Below are 7,629 nucleotides of genomic sequence, written 5' to 3'. Positions count from 1 at the left end.
ATCTGAGGAGTCCACAGCGCTCTGGCCCCGTCTGAAGCGGGCCCGCCCCGCGGTCTTCCGGCCCTGGAGCCGAGCCCTCCCCGTCTGCTCCGTGGAGCGGACTCGAGGCACTGCCGGCCCGCCCACGGGAGTCCGAACGACCCGAGCGGACCCCAGCGCACCCCAGCCGGCCCGAGCAGTCCGGACCGCGACACCCCGGCTCTGCCGTCGCGAGCCCTGGGGGCGCTGCGGGCTGCGGCTTCCCCCGTAGAGCAAAAGCTCAGGCTCACGTCCGGCTCCTCACTTCCGGTTCCCCACTTCCCGCTCCCCACCTCTCCTTATTCTCCACAGCTCGGCTCTCTCATGACTGTCAGAACGAGCAGGTGGCAGCTGCAGTGTCACCACGCTGAGCCGGTTACACACGGAGTAGTATGCGGGCCGCACAACACAGGTAAGCCCCAGCACGACACGCGAGGTTGTGACCCGGGGACAAGCAGCGTGAACCCTGCTGCTAGGGGTGACAGCAGTCACTCGGGAGCAGCCCGCCACCACCCAAGCGAGCGTGCACAGGCTGCAGGATGCGGTGTGATCAGAGGGCACGGCTAACAGCAGGACCTGAAATAAGTGCGGCTGGGGTGCACACGGAAATGCCCCCACAAGACATGCCCTCGTCACCTAGGGGAGGTGAATCCAGTCAGCAGTGTTTGACCAACAGCCACGAAGGCCATCCTCACTGTGAGCACACACAGCAGTGCCAAGGACGCAGAGACAGCACACAGGTGACACACTGCATGACACAGGTGGACTCACGGATGGCACACACTGCCATGGCACACACATGGCCAGGCTGCTCACCGGTGCCCCAGACTGCCCACAGGAGGCCACTCTGGGTTCTGGACACAGGCTGCGTGTGCACCATTGCCCAGCTCTCTGTGGCCCCAGACACAGACCCAGGGCTAGAAAGAAAGCAGCTCTGAGCTGAACTTCCCTTTTGTTAAATTCCAGATACTCAGAAATGCAGCAGTTTTGGAAACCAGAGCAGTGGGTTCAGCTTGGCGTGTGTGCCCAGGAGATGGGGGTCTCTGTTGAGCTAACCACCCTTCGACCTTCCAGAGAACACAGAGAAGCTTTTAGTCAAAACAACCTTCCTGAGTGTCCATGTCTTCTCCAGCTATTCTGGTACCATGCGTGTTTTGCAGTAAGGCCTTTATCTCTTGGATAGAGAGCACTTACAGGGATGCTCCACACCTTCATCCGTCTCCCCAGGTTGCAGCCAGCTGACCAGGCCGCCCCAAAATCTCCCTCATCACAAGTGGTGCTCAATTGGGACGCCGTAGTTACCAAGGTGGTGGTGGGCGGCCAAGGTTCAGGAGGCTCGGGCATCTCCAGGGATTGAGATGGAGCTGGCATCAGGCAAGGGAGCACCCTCCCAGAGCTCAGGAGGAAGACTAGGCCAAGGTCCCTCTCCCAGGGCTATTAACTAGGTGGACAGGGAAGCTGGGCCTGGCTTCCTTCCTTGAGTGTGCCTGCTCTTCACCTGTGACTTGACTGTCCTACTGAAGGTCAGCCTCCGTGAAGCTGCTGTGCTTTACCAGATGGGGCCAGTGGAAGATGTCATCCTGGCTCTCAGATTGCCCACTCGGAATGGAGTGAGAAGGTAGAGAATGAGGACTCCATGCCAAGTCCCCTCCTCCCCCTTCCCCTCTCCCTCCTCTTCCCACTGCATGCCAGCATGTCAGCACCAGCGGAGACTCAAAAGCCAGTGAAAATCCCTCACAGGTGCTTCAAAGTTGTCTGATTGACATTTGCTGGAGTCCGGGGCTGCAGCCTGGGCCCCAGAAACCAGGACTCACTCGTCCCTGGCACAGCTGGTGGCCTGTGGCTCAGCACAGCCCGGGTCTCGGCCACACCGCACACCCGCTGCCCAGCTCCGCCCTGACAGGACTGCCCCCTACTCTGTACGTGGGCTCCCAACACTCCACTGCTGCTGCCCACGGGGGAGGGGGCGTCTCACTGCTGCCCACTGGGGGGAGAGGGCATCCCACTGCTGCCCACTGGGGGGAGGGGGCGACTCACTGCTGCCCACTGGGGGGGAGAGGGCGTCCCACTGCTGCTGCCCACGGGGGAGGGGGTGTCCCACTGCCCACGGGGGAGGGCTGGAGAGCTGGACTGTCCCACTGCTGCAGTTTCCCTCCCAGCATGTCACCTGCTCATAAAGCCTTCAAGGAGCATAGGAAATGGAGACGGGGTGGGGAATTAACATGCATTGAGGTCTTCAGAAGACTTTCAAGTCCACTTCCATTGGGGAGAACACAGCACATGCGTTGGGCAGCGCTCAGTTACCTCAAGGCCGGGACACCCAGCCCCTCAGCCTGGCTGCAGCCCTCATTCTGCATGCATGATCTTGTGCCGAGTGATGCCACCTCAGTTTTAATTACAGGTTCATAATGCACAAATGTATTTAGAAAGAAAAGGACACAGATCACCTTTGAGGATAATTGTGTGCTGTTACAGCTCATTTACCACAGGCCGGTGGTGTGATATGGGGCCTGCCCGGAGCTCTGCCAGTGGGCGCAGGATGGACGTGCCAACTACCAGCACTCAAGCGGTGATCAAGTACAGGCACGCACACCTCAGGATGACTCGGGTGAAGAATATCTCGGGACTCTTGACCTCGGTGGGAGGATACAGACTCCTTCGATGCATATGTTATTGCTGGGCCTGGCAGGAAGTTCCCTGCTCCCAGGCCTCTCTCTCTGCCTTGCACCCTCTCATTTAACCCTCAGCCTAGCCTCAAGAGTGAAGATGACCTAGTAAACGCACTGGCCTGAGGATACCAAGGCACTGACACAGGTAAGGAGCTGCCTAGGCCTCCAGCTCCAGAGCGCAGGACTGCCTGGCTCCCCTGCTGTGCATCTCCAGGGTTGCGGTGACCCCACTCAGGAGGATGTGGAGCGTGATGTGCAGAGAGGTCCGGCGTGGGGAGGGCCCTGGCCAGCTCACGGGGTCTGGACCTGCGGGAGCCAGACCAGGTACCTGCGGGAAGCCTTTCTGTGGTGAGCAACAGCAAACTCAAATCGAACCAGCCTAAGCCAGAAGAGCCACTGAGATATTCTGGAGACTTGCTTTGATCTAGGGGCTCAAGTGTCGTCACCAGCACACAGACCACCTTCTCTGCACTGGCTTCCTTCATACGGCAGCTCTTCCCGCAATGCCATGCTTGTCCCCAGATCATGGCTCAGAGCCGGCAAGAACAGTCTGCCACCTCTTCCTGGAGATCATGGAAACCAGCATTTCCTGGTTGGGCTCTGAGTCCCAGCTTGACTCATTCTCATCCTTGGCTAGTCGCACTGCTGGCCGGGAGCTCCCACCAGCCCAGCCAGTGTGGGAGATGCGACTCCCAGAGCCCAGTCAAAGTCACGTTGAGTGCTGGGCTTAAGGATCTGCTCAGGGATGGGAATAGAGACCCAGCTATGGAAGGCGTGCAGGCCGAAGGGCTCGTGGGCAGCTGCCACACTCCAGGCTCATCCCAAGCTTTGGCCAAACAGAAGGACTTGGCCTCAGAAAAAGCTACCCTCAGGGCCTGCTTAGCAATGCCCACGGCCCTGGGGAGAGGGGGAAGGGGAAGGAGCCCAGTTGGTGTCGAAGACCTGCAGCCTGGAGGGAGCCTCAAGTTTCCAACCAGGTCCAGAAGAAATGGGCATACCCCCTTCTCCCAGGCTAACACCTGCCTGGCCTGCGCGGAGGGGTGGGAGCAGAAGGTCACCGCACCCACTGGTACCTCCTGGCTCACCCCTGCGCCGACTGCTGTGGAAGAAGTTCCCAGCCTCCCGGTGAGAACAGGGCACTAGCTATTTTCATCCTACACGGACGGCCCTGCGGACCTCCAGCCTTCCCCACGCTCGGGGGCCAGCCTCGCACAGAGCCACGCCCCCGTGGCCTGGGCCCCAGGATGAGCGCTGGGAAAGGGCCAGGCCTGAGGGGGTGCTGGGTGCCACCCCTCTGGAGAAGCCTGGCTGGCAGGCACCCACAGTCAGGAGAGCTGCACACCCGCCCACAGCAGAGCGAGAGGAGTGTGTGCCACACACGGACGCGCTCAGCTTGTTAACCTAATAGCAGCAGAGGAGGCTCCAGAGCGGCCAATTATGGTAGCAGCCACAGGCCCGTTCCCTGGACAGACTCCATGAGGCCTACCCTCCTTCCCAATCACACCTCCTCTAGTGCACTGTCCCAGGGAAGAGGAATCCCACGCTGCAGGGCCGGGGGAGGCAGTAATCCCCCTTCCTCATCATGTCCTCTTGGCCCTCCGAGCCTCCCCTTCCCATTCCCCAGACCTTGATTGTGTCGATGCTGGCATGTGGGGTGTACACGCACCCTCCCCTCAGCGTTCTCAGGGCTGAGAACACCCCACAGGGCCAGAGCCATTTGACAGGTTAATTTACAGTGCTTGGAATTCGTTACAGAATAATTATCTCATCGATTTGCTGCTGGCTTGTTTATTGCTTTTGCTTTCAGATCAAAAGAGATAGAAACTAAAGCAACTTTATGTCGGTGCCTGGGAAATTTGAAATTTGCTGGCACTTTAAATATTTTTCATTTAAATTCTGCAAAATGAGCCTGACAATCCACAGCAAAATGCCCTTACAGTGGCACGCTCACCGCTGTGTGCACTGGCCTTGGGGGGTGTGGCCTCTCGGCAGGAAGCACAAGGCCCATCCAGGCGCACGATCCTTTGGCATTGCTTCTTGACTCTCCCAAGAGAGAAGTGACCAGCGCTCAGAGAGCTCAATTCCTTCCATCATTGCTGTAATGAATTAAGTGGACTGGGGATGAAAATGTAAATGTCGTTTTTAAAAACGGATGCTTACAATGACCTCACACCAGACCAGCATCTGCCTGACAGACACAAGAACCAGACGAACCTAGGTTTATACAAACAGCCAAGAAGTCAGAACCGAAGGGAGCCATGAGTGAGGATTACTGAAGTTGGACTTGCTCCTGGCATCTCCCTCCCCAGTCTGCCTGGGCTCTTCCCCGCTAGGCAGGCCCTGGCGTCTGCCCTTCAGAGCTGGTTCTGCGCTGTGGGGACAGGGCCGTGGCTGCACCCACTGCCCGCCCTGCCCTCACATGTTGGGGGTGACAGGCTCAGGTGCATCTCAGGTGGCAGCAGGAACCCAGAATGTTCCAGACTATACTCCAGAATGCTCCAACACATGCAACTTGCTTTGGGGACTTGAATCTCAGGGCCTTGGTGCACCATCCTCAGTGTCTCCTCTGGCCTCTGTGTGAATATTGTGTCAGGGCAAACTCACTCCGACTCTACAAGCCTATAGGAAAACAGAGTGAGTATTTAGCTAATGAGGAAATGTACTGTCGAATGGCAAAAAGATTAAGCTGGTCTGACACGAAGCACTGGAGCTCCAGGTATGGAGCTCCACGGCCGGTTCCCTCAAGATGCCGCTTCCAGGAAACAGAGCAGGTGCCCAGGGGGACGGCCAGGGAGAATCTGAGAGTCCTGGGGAGGGAGGGTCCACAGCCGCCCTCACCAGCCTGGAGGGGGGAAAGGAGCACAGGCCCACCGGACGGATCCTCGTGAGGAGGGGAGGGGCATGCAGCTCCCTGGGGAGGGGAGGTGACGGGGACACAGGCTGGCCACACCCCAAAGCAAGGTCTTGTGGAGAATCAGAATGTTCTCATCTACACCAGCGCGGTGGCAAGAAGCCTCTGCTAGTGACAGTCCGCGCAGCACCTCTGGGGGGCAGGGGGACGGGGGCACTGCCACTGGAGGAACGGACGTCTGGCTGGGACAGGGTAGCCATGGCAACCGCGGCCTCACCCCTCAGCTCCTGAGTAGTGCGGAGCCCCCAGGGGGGCATACAGAGATCTGCCCATTTCAACATGGCAGCCTGGCCCCCACTCAGCCCCTGCCCCCTTCCTGTCACAGAAGTCCTGCTCCCAGCAAGTCATGTGATAAACAAGACAAACGTGCCCAAGCAGAGTAAAGACCGGACTTAGATATAGCATTATGCCTACAGGCAGGAAATTAAAATTTCAGAAATAACGTGATAAAGGTTCTAATGGAAAAGATAATCAATGCACTATTTGGTGGGCAATTTCAGCAGAAGGAAACGACAAGAAAGAGCAAAATAGTAATGTGAGAAGTCAGAGTCACAGAGACAGAGAGGAAAAGTTCATTCAGAGGCATCCCAGATAACCTCAGCGGTTAGAGAAAGGAAGGCTGGGTGCTGAGAGCCTGGAGGAAAGTTCCCATGCTGAGACCCAAGCCAGAGGTGGAAAAATGCAAGACCACGTGTAGATGAGAGCAGTCAACTCGCTCTACCAAGTCTTGTTAAGTGCCACTTCACATGCCAAGCCCATCAGCGAGAAGTAAGTGCATGCTGACTAAGAAACCCATGCTTACTAAGTTAACATAAAACATGGGTCTGCGAAGAGCAACAGGAAGGGCACTATATCAGGAAAACGCAAGCTGTAGCTCAAGGGGAGTAAATGCATTGATTTTGGCAAAGTAGACAAGAGCAGGAAAAATGTTCAGGGGTAAAATGGGGCCATTACCTAATGATAAAAGGTTCCCTCCTCCAAGCAGACGTAGTGATCCTAAATATCTATGCATCCAACAACAAAACTCCACACCACATGAAGGGAGTGCTGATAAACCTGAGGAGGGAAATTGACAAATCCACACCGCACACTCAGTAATTGATAAAACAAAGAGACAGAAAATCGATGAGGATATTGATGACCTAGCAGCTTTATCTACCAGCTTGACCTAAGAGATATTCCACAGTGCCCTCCGCCACAGCAGCCAAATGCACATCACACTAAGCTACAGATCATATTCTGGGCCATAAAAACAAGAATAGAAACCTTACAAGTGTGTTCTTAAGCCATATCAGAACTAAAGTAAAAATCGATATCAGAAAGACATCTGGAAAATCCCCAAATATTTGGGAATTGAGCAACACGTTTCTAAATAACCTATGAGTCAAAAGGGCAGTCTTAAAAATTAAGTACCTTTGAGTATTCATCCTGCCCTCCCCTTTTTTTTTTTTTTGGTCAGTTGTGGGGCCTGAACTCTGGGCCTGGGCGCTGTCCCTCAGCTCTTCAGCTCAAGGCTAGCCCTCTACCACTTGAGTCATGGTGCTACTTCTGGCTTTTCTGCTTATGTGGTGCTGAGGAATCGAACCTAGAGCCTGATGCATGCGAGGCAAGCACTCTACCCCTGAGCCACCTTCCCAGCCCCACATCCTGCCCTTTCTTGGGGCCTCCTGGCTCCTCTGTCAGGGTTGACTCTGGTGGTAAAGGGGCCTCAAGCTCACCCTTGCCCACTACACAGAATATCTGAGGCCACCCAGGCCACACCTGAGCACGGCTGTGCTCACAACCCCAGCCACACCTGAGCACGGCTGTCCTTACAACCCCAGCCACTCCTGCTGAGCAAGGCTGTGCTCACAACCCCAGCCACTCCTGCTGAGCAAGGCTGTGCTCACAACCCCAGCCACTCCTGCTGAGCAAGGCTGTGCTCACAACCCCAGCCACTCCTGAGCAAGGCTGTGCTCACAACCCCAGCCACTCCTGCTGAGCAAGGCTGTGCTCACAACCCCAGCCACTCCTGAGCAAGTCTGTGCTCAC

The 7,629-nt window shown here is 56.5% G+C and overlaps 1 long non-coding RNA gene across 1 annotated transcript; it reads left to right on the top strand.

Annotated features, from left to right (window-relative positions):
• The first annotated feature begins 276 nt into the window (after positions 1–276).
• LOC122102037 lies at positions 277–4,464 on the top strand. Its single transcript, XR_006146448.1, has 3 exons — positions 277–430; positions 985–1,636; positions 2,494–4,464. It is a non-coding gene; the product is annotated as an uncharacterized LOC122102037 (long non-coding RNA).
• The last annotated feature ends 3,165 nt before the right edge of the window (positions 4,465–7,629 follow it).

This window comes from Dipodomys spectabilis, unplaced genomic scaffold (genome assembly GCF_019054845.1).
Source record: "Dipodomys spectabilis isolate Male_0828 unplaced genomic scaffold, ASM1905484v1 ptg000725l, whole genome shotgun sequence".
NCBI classification, from domain to species: Eukaryota; Metazoa; Chordata; class Mammalia; order Rodentia; family Heteromyidae; genus Dipodomys; species Dipodomys spectabilis.
This window is presented reverse-complemented; position numbering and strand designations above follow the sequence as displayed.